The sequence below is a fragment of the Balaenoptera musculus genome, chromosome 17 (assembly GCF_009873245.2).
Source record: "Balaenoptera musculus isolate JJ_BM4_2016_0621 chromosome 17, mBalMus1.pri.v3, whole genome shotgun sequence".
In the NCBI taxonomy this organism is placed as follows: Eukaryota; Metazoa; Chordata; class Mammalia; order Artiodactyla; family Balaenopteridae; genus Balaenoptera; species Balaenoptera musculus.
The window spans coordinates 50,192,188-50,201,962 of record NC_045801.1 but is presented as its reverse complement, the minus strand read 5'-3'; the positions used below and the strand labels follow the sequence as shown (position 1 = coordinate 50,201,962).

General features: G+C 34.2%; 1 pseudogene; it reads right to left on the bottom strand.

Moving 5' to 3' along the window:
- Positions 1-2,189: 2,189 nt before the first annotated feature.
- LOC118883346 lies at positions 2,190-7,967 on the bottom strand (annotated as a pseudogene).
- Between the last annotated feature and the right edge of the window lie 1,808 nt (positions 7,968-9,775).

Genomic DNA, 9,775 nt, shown 5'->3' with positions numbered 1-9,775 from the left:
GAATCATTCAATATGTAACTTTTCAGTATGACTTCTTTCACTTAGTAATATGTATTTAAGTTTTCTCTATGTTTTTTCATGGCTTGATAGCACATTTCTTTTTAGCCCTTAATAATATTCTATTATCTGAGTGTACCACAGTTTATCCACGGTTTATCACCTACTGAAGGACATCTTGTTTTCTTCCCAGTTTTGACAACTATGAATAACGCTGCTACGAACATCCCTGCACAGGTTTTTGTGTTGGCATAAGTTTTCAACTCTAGGTAAATACCAAGCAGTATGATTGCTGGATCGTACAGTAGGAGTACGTTTGCTTTTGTCAGAAACCACCAAACTGCCTTCTTAAGTGGCTATATGTTCTGTGTCCTTTTATGAGGTTGTCAGTTAAGTGTGGCCACAAGAGGAGACAGCAGAAGGGCTCAGGAATAAACAAGGTTTGCTATTCCCACAGGTCTTAGAGACTGGAGGTATGGAAGAAAACTAGGGTGGTCAGGATGCATAAGAGAGGAGCAAGGGGAAAGCATTAGGCCAGAGCCTTAACCGGGATTCTATAAGAAAGGCAAAGCAAAGCAGGGTGAATAACTTAAGATTGGACAATTTGAATAATTTGGTGGTCTCTAAGTTATAAGGGTGGTCACTAATTGCTGGGTACCTGGCTCAGGGATGATTAAGGCAGAGGAATACTGCCTCCTGGGGTGTATATGCCAACTAGAGGAGGAATGGCTCTGGATTGTAGTGTGCATATATCAAAGGCATGCTTGCAGCTGGGTCTTTTGTTATCTCTAAGAATTGGCTAGTCCTAGCTAGAAAGATTTTTTAAGATGTCAAAACATCTTAATGATATGGAAAATTTATATATATATATATATATATATATATATATATATATATACAAACTATTTTGATTTCCATCAGCAATGAATGAAAGTTCCTGTTGTTCGACATCCTCACCAGCATTTGTTGTTGTATTCTGGATGGTAACCATGCTAACAGGTTTGTAGTGGTATCACATTGTTATTTTAATTTGTATTTCCTTGATGACTTATGTGGAGCATCTTTTCATATGCTTATTTTCATCTGTATCGCTTCTTTGATGAGATATCTGTTAAGATAGTCACCCATTTTTAAATTGGGTTGTTTCTTTTTTGTTTTGAGATTTAAGAGATTTTTGTGTAGTTTGCACAAAAAATCCTTTATCAAATATATCTTTTGCAAATATTTTCTTCCATTCTGTGGCTTGCCTTTTCATTCTCTTGTTACTGTCTTTTCTCAGAGGAGTTTTTAATTTTAACATACAGCTTATAAATTTTTTGTTTGTGGATTGCGCCTTTAGTGCTGTATCTAAAAAGTCATCACCAAACCCAAGGACATCTAGATTTCCTACTACGTTATCTTCTAAGAGTTTTACAGTTTTGTGTTTTACATTTAAAACTATGGTCCATTTTGAGTTACTTTATTTTAATTGTTTAAGGTCTGTGCCTAGATTCATGTTTTTGTCTATGGATGTCCAGTTATACCAGCAGCATTTGTAGAGAAGACTATTTTTTCTTCATTATATTGCCTTTGCTTCATTGTCAAAGATCAGTTGAGCATATTTACATGGATGAAATACCTGGGCTCTCTACTGTGTTCCACTGATTTATTTGTCTATTCTTTCACCAATGCCACATTGTCTTGATTGCTGTAGCTTTATAGTTAAGTCTTCAAGTCAAGTAGTTTCAGTCTCCAACTTTGTTCTTTTACAATATTGTGTTGGCTATTCTGGGTGTTTTGCCTCTCCATATAAATTTTAGAATCAGTTTGTTGATACTCAAAAAATAACTTACTGTGTTATTGATTAAGATTGCATTGAAGATCTATATAGATCAAGTTGGGAAGAATTGACATTTTGACAATATTGGGTCTCATGATGCATGACAATGGAATATCCCTCCCTCTATTTAGTTTGTCTTTGATTCCTTTCATCAGAGTTTGGTAGTTTTCTTCACATACATAGTGTACATATTTTGTTAGTTTTATTTCCAAGTATTTTATTTTGGAGGGGTGCTAATGTAAACAGTATTTTGTTTTTAATTTTAAATTCCCCTTGTTCATTGCTGGTATATAGGAAAGTGATTGACTTTTGTATATTAATCTTGTATCCTGCAACCTTACTATAATCACTTATCAGTTCTTGGAGGTCTTTTTTTCTTCTTGATTCTTTCAGATTTTCTATGTAGGTGATTATGTCATCTGTAAACAATGACAGTTTTATTTATTCCTTCCCAAACTATATAACTCATTTCATTTTCTTTTCTTATTTCATTAGCTAGGACTTCTAGTACAATGCTGAAAAACTGTGGTGAGTGGGGAAATTCTTGTCTTGTTTCTGATATTAGTGGGAAAATTTCAAATTTTTCATCATTAAGTATGATGATTGTGGTCAGTTTTTTGTACATATTTGTTTATCAAGTTGAGGAAGTTTCCCTCTATTCCCAGCTTGCTGAGAGTTTTTATTTTATGGGTGTTGAATTTTGTCAAATGCTTTTTCCATATCTGTTGATGTGATCAAGTTATTTTTCTTCTTCAACCCACTGATGTGGGTTAAAGAATTACATTAATTAATGAATTACATTAATTGATCTTTGAAAGATGGACCAGCTTTGCACAACTGGGATAAATCCCACTTGGTAATGGTGTATAATTATTTTTATACATTGTTGGATTTGATTTACTCATATTTTGTTTAGAGTTCATACATCTATTTTCATAGAGATATTGATCTGTAGTTACCTTATCTTATAATGTCTTTGTCTGGGTTTGGTATTATAGTAATGCTGGCCTCATAGAATAAGTTAGGAAGTATTTCCACTGCCTCTATCTTCTAAAAGAGCTTGTAAAGAATTGCCATAATTTCTTCTTTAAATATTTTGTAGAATTCACCATTGAACACATCTGGATCTGGTGCTTTTTTAATTAATTATTGATTTGATTTAGTTGACAAATATATTTCTATTCAGATTATCTATTTCTACTATGTGAGTTTTGGCAGATCATGTCTCTCAAGAAATTGTCCCATTACATCTAGGCTATTAAATTTGTGGGCACAGAGTTGTTCATAGTTTCTTTTATTATCCTTTTAATTCCCCTCTTTCTGCAGTAATGTCCCCACTTTCATTTTTGGTACTAGTATTGGTTTGGCCAAAAGTTCATTCGGTTTTTCTGTAGTATCCGACAGAAAAACCCGAACGAACTTTTTGGCCAAACCAATAGTTAGTGTCTTCTGCTTTTTTTTCCCTTAGATCAGACAAAATACATTGAGTGCCAAAATGCTGCAGCAATATGGGTGCATCACTCAGCTGGTTTGGCATCTGTATGCATTGTCCCCACCCCCACCCTCGGACCAGTTTTGATTATGTTATTTTTCCTTTTATTGAAATCAGCAAACCTGAATTTGCTACTGTGGGGAAAGCAGGAAGAAGAGAAAAAATTGAAGGTTTTTAACCTTCAGAGAGTTCAGACGTTCAGTCTGAATAAGCACAAAAACTTTTCAGTGTGCTTTTGAATTCTTTGAATTTGCAGAACTGCTCAGAACTGCTAACCTAGAGATTTTGATTCAATTAATCTTGGGTGGGGCCTGAACATCTGCATGTTTCAAAATCTTCATAGATGTGTTATGAATCATTGCTCTAAATATTTAATGAATATAAGCAAGTACTTGTATAAAATATGTGTGTGATCACCTATCTAGAAGATATATGAAATGTAGACTATTTAAGATTAATATACTTAGAGTAAGTACAGGAGGATGATATTTACATAATCAATTTTGTGGTTGCTCTAAAATTTACTATTTATGTCTTTAATTAATCACACCAAAACACTATCTTTAACATTTCTTGTAATATAGTTCTTTGGGAGATTAATTTTGTCTGCTTTTTTTCATTTGAATTGTCTATATGTCTTTCTATTTCTGAAGTATCCTTTTGCTGGATAAACAATTATTGGTTCACTGGGTTTGTTTTTTGTTCTTTTTATCTTTTTTCTTCCAGCACTTCATAGATACTCTTCTACTTTTTCTGATTTACATTATTTTTGACCATATGCCCACAATTACTCTTATTTTGTTCCCCTCTATATTATTTCCCCTTCTGTCTCTTTAAAAGATTTCCTTTATCTTGTTTTCAGTAGTCTGATGATAATGTGGCTTGTTGTGGTTTTCTTTGTGTTTATCCTACTGAAATTTGTTCAGCTTTTTGGGACTTCGATTCGTAGTTTTGTCAAATTTGAAAAATTTCTGCCATATTTTTCCCATTTTTTACTGCCTTCCTCTTTTGTGGAAAACCATACTGCATGTGCATTGGAGAATTAATATTTTTGTGAACACTTTTTTCTTGCTTTAATTTGGATATTTTCTATTATGGTATCTCCAAGCTTGCTGATCTTTTTTCCTACCATATTTCCCTGCTACTAAGATCATCTGTTTATTTGTTTTAAGTTTTCCAGAGTGTCTTCATTTTCAGACACTATAGAACTTTAAATACTGTGTCAAAAAAATTTATAAAATATAAAATATTCTCAGCTCAGCCACATTTGAATGCAAGATAGTCAATATCTATGCCTGAATAAGTCTGTGATATGGATATATGAAATAATACACCTACATATATATTTTTTCACATGTATATATGCACATTATTCTATCTCTATTTATAGTAGATACTTCTTTTATAATTGTGATTTGATATCCATCCTCCACTATTTACTCTTTCACTCATTATATAGATCTTGGATTTCTTTCCATTATAAACAGTCCATTAAACCCCTAGTCAGTACTGTCAGGGTGTTATTGCTCAGAGAGCTGTTAATAACAAAGTGAAGTACTACTTTCAACCACTCACTTCTGAACACAAGGGCAGAGTTTATCTGATGATGCAGCTGTATACTTCCAACAAGGAGGGTATTTTTCTTTGGTAGTTGGCATGACAGTCATTTTATATGAAAACTCTTCAGAAATATCATCACCTTCTAAATTAATTAGGATTGTGCCTTTAAGCTCAATTTCATCTGCATTTATTGCTCAAGGTTGTTGAGTGAGTAAAGTCTGTGAGAAGTCATCATTAATTCCTTCAACTGAGGGGTACGAGAAGTCTCCTCAGTTCATTGCATCTCTATTACCTCAAAAAGCAGGCCAAGTTCCATCACAGTGATAGCCTTGTACTCTGCTGCATTTTTGCCAGAGATGCTTCCAATAAATGAATCTCCCATTGCACATGCACTCTTTACTGGTTCTGCCTATCTTGCTTCTTCCGGTTCCTTGTTGTACTATTCTACTCAGTACGAAAAACACTCTTGAGTTCTTTAACATGAGGTATGTGCTAGAATATGTCTTCAGACATGAGAAAGAGTGAAAGCAAAAAAAATATTACATCCAAAATTTTAGTTGATGCAGTCTGACAAGTTGATTTGATTTGACTTCATTTGAGTTGATTTGAGATCATTTTCATTTTCACAATAAAGCCTAACTTTGATTACACTGAAATAAAAGAGAGTTCAGTGGCATAAAATGCTTGTAATAGGCAAACAACTTTTCCAAGATCATATTGTTTATATGACTCAATAATCTTGTTTGCAAAATCCTACAGTTAAGTGTAGCATACTGGTCTATGACAAACATATCCTTAGCAGAACTGAAACCAGTTCTGTACTGAAACCAGCCACCCCCTCCCCCACAAAAAAAGCACATGGTATTCCTAAACTTGCTAACATCTCTGGCAGCATTAAGAACAGATGAACCAACTGTCACTTTAATGATGACACAAGACTCAGCTACCACCAAAGAAGGATATCAGTACATTAGGGAGGCTCCCTGTTTTTATCTTGTGTTCCACTGATGACAACATTATGATTAATGATATTCTCAAAGATTTAAACATCTATTATCCCTTTCCCCAAGGTTAATTCCTGACAACCACTGTCTTACTAAGTGCTTTTTTCCTTGCTGTCACACATGTTAATCAAAAAAGACTGAAACCAACCACCAAGCTGGACTCTTCCTCTCAAGTACAAATTAGCTCTTTAGTCAGTACCTGGAAGAACATGAAGCCATGAAAATCTATTAAACCAGACGTTTAAAATATCCTGGCCTGGCACATATTCCAAGGTATCAGGACCACCAATCTGAGATTTGACTTCTTTTGGAAGCAGTTGCTCGGGGGAAGGAGTCTATTAGATATCACTGCTGTGTTGTTCCACTTGTTCAATAATATGCTCAGTGGTTTGGATGTTGATCAGTAATTCATCTTTTGTATTATGACAAAACATAGGAATTTGAACACCTCAATCTCTTTGCCTTGATATATACTAATATAGTTGTGTGTCCATGATTTTGACCACGGCATTCACACTTGATCTAGGAGGAAGTTCCCCCTTTGAAAACAATTCCTTGGCTGTGGTCTTAAAATTCATGTGGTCTTAATATTTTACAAACCACTGCTTTCAGACATGAGTAACCACTGGCTTCTGAGTCCTCCAGTCGTAAGGATAGCTAAATACCAAATTATCCTTTTTCAACAAATGCTTTGCTGCCTGAAGCACATTTATTACCACAACAGTTCCTTCTTTAAGTACAGTCTTTGAAGTTTAGGACCTGAAACATCTGTGAAAATGTCATCCTCATTTAGTGAAAAATTCATTAACAGGTTGTGTTGAAAATCTACACTGTAATCTTCCTTATCATGAATTGGGACTGTGTGAACCAATCCTGTTTGTTTTGTCATGGTCATATAATTTGAAGATAAAAGAGGAGAGCTTTATCAGGAAATATAGGATGGGTACAAATACCATTTTTCAAAGTTACGCTTGAAAATATTGAAATAACTCCAAATATTGTTTCCAAAGTAGAAGCAACAGGTGTTACTTTATCTGCAGGAAATATATAGATATTTCCAGAACTGGAACATTTCTCAATAGTGTACTTGGATTTGGGCACATAGCAAACAATGCAACTGGCTGGAAAAGTCCAAGACTGTGTGGTTCAGACTAAAAAAGCTAACAGAAGATAAACTATCTATAAGGGATGCCAACTTAGAAAGTTTCAAGTGAGAGAATTTTAAATGTATAGAACAACTGACACACTCAGGATTTTATTCAAGTTCTGCTCAAGTAGAACCTAAGCAGTCCTTGACCAGGGAAACCGAAACACAGGTATTGTAATATCGATAAACCAAGCTGTTATCAAACACTTATTAGAAAATTCTCAATTGTTTGGCTTCATATTTTCTATCAAATGTAGAGTAGCAATTATTGCAATCTACTATTACTATCCAAAGACTAAATGCCAATTTCTGTTTCTCATTGGCTGCTTTACCAAATGAACTTTCTAATTTCACGGATGAAAGATTCTGAGCTTTTTCACCAAGTTCTGGTAATATTTTTACTTCAATGAGTAACCCATTACAATATCATCCTGACACAAAATGTGTTTTGGAAACTGTCATCGTAAAGTATCAGCCAGTCATGTCTTTCAAAGTCTTATTTAAAGCATGTCCTACATGAAGGTCACCATTTGCATAAGGAGGTCCGTCATGAAGGCAAAATTCTGTCGTTTCTTTCTCTTTGCTGTGAAGTTATGAAAATCTACATTTCTAGAAGTTTCTTCACTTACATTTTCAGCCAATAAAATCTGCTAGATCTCCATGTCTGTGTTGGGCTGCTGGTGGCCCAGTAACTTCAAGGCAAAGGGGATCTACAACAGCAGCTCCATATTGTCCTATTTGCCTCTATTCAGGTTAGGCAGCTGGCCACTGCCTCCAGTGACTAACAATGGCAGACACCTTATCTTGGTTCCTCACCTTCCCAGGTGACAGGAAAGGCAGGGTGGCCCCACAGATTCCCTGTGTGTCTGGCTCCCAAGGGCCCAGCTCAAAAGGCACAGCGGGGCACTCAGGCCTCCACTCCAGCACCTGATGCTCAGCTCCTGCCATCTGGGCCTCAGAGAAACTCCGTGGCCCCCACCGGGAATGCGTGTGCACAGAGCAAAGAAGGAGCCTGTGGTGACGTTTTCGTTTCAGATATTTTATTTTTTCTAAGTCTTTTATAGTTTCTTCTTATAACTGTATTTTAAATATTTCATTTATATTTCCTTCAGAGTTTTGAATATATTTCTAATAGCTGTTTTAAATTCGTGTCTGTTAATTCCATTGTCTCCTCTTTTATGGTGTTTCTACCAAAAGGCTGGTGGCTTGGTTATGGATGGAAGCGGAAATGAATGTCTGTGCCTTTAATTTTTAGTTTTAGTTATTAAACTTTTCATGCCATTCTCTATTTCTGTCATTTAAAAATGTTTGTCTTGCCATTGTTCTTCCTTGTATTTCTAATCCATCTATGTATTTTAAACATTTTATACAGTGTAGATAATTATTTACTAGTTCTGATTTTTTGTTTTTTCTATCTTTGCTCACATTGACTTGTTTCTCACATGCTTTTTTTTTTTTTTTTTTTTTAACTCACTACCAAAAACGATAGGTCAAGCTGAGCTAAATTCATCCAATATGTATCAATCTGATGTCAATACAGTACAACCTGATATTAATACAGTATCAACCTGATAGTTCCAAAATGAGTCTTAGTAATTTATTAATTCAAACTTACATTTACAGTTTAAAAATGAAATAATTCATTAGCTTGTTTAATATTAGGGTAAGCAATATTGTTTCTCAGAGTTAGAAGGAAGTTTTAAGAAATCTTATTGTGAGGGTGAATTGGTCAAATGCAGACCACAGCACAATTAAGGAGTAGACAGAGTTTGTCTTTATATATTCTCTTCTCTTTTCCCTCCCCTTGTCCACCTCTGTTACCCACCATTACCTAGTAATCTCATTTCTACAACATGCTTTTAGTGGACTATCATTCCAAACAGTGATATAATATGACTTTTATCCATAACAAATGTGTAGTGCTTTGCAATTTAAAATATGCCTTCTTATACATTTTGTCTTTTTAGAATTCTCATCACAACTGAAATAAATATTATTAGCTCCATTTTGAAAGTGATGAAACTCAGTTTAAGAGAAGTAAAATGACTTATCCAAGTTCAGACTCTGAAGACTTAGGACTTAAATCAATGTCCTCTAATTCCAAATTCCATGTTATGATAATTTGAATTTTGGTGTTATAAAGTTTACCAGTGAACTACCTAAATTGCATAGGGTGTCATCCAGTTTCAATTCTAAGAACTAAGTATGGATGTTTTAATCCTTGATAGTGTTAATGAGAAATTAAAATAAAATAGATCATATAGATGATAATACTAAATGATCCTTCATTTAATAAATATTGTGTCCTGTACATGTGCAGGACACTACTGGACAATATAAATTATATGTAATAAAAACATAAATACTATCAAATCAGTAAGACATAATCCCTCATCTCTAGTCCAGATAACCAATGGATAATTCCTTCTCTTTTGGACAATATCTGATGGAATACTATACTATAACCATACTCAGAGAAAATAAAATGTGGATTACAATGGCAGTCAGCTGATGTAAAGTATTGATCTAGTTAGTGAACTAAAACAATCCTTTCTTCAGAAACCATACTTACCAGGATAAATATCTATTTTGAAAACCAGATCAATGTTATAGAGTGTGTAATTTGAACACACAGTAATGAAGGATTGAACAGATTTATGAAGCTTTTCAGGGACCTGAGAGTTAATAATTTACCATCTTCACTAAATAATTATCTTTCAAATTGTATTTTACTCATCTCTACAAAATATAGCTTT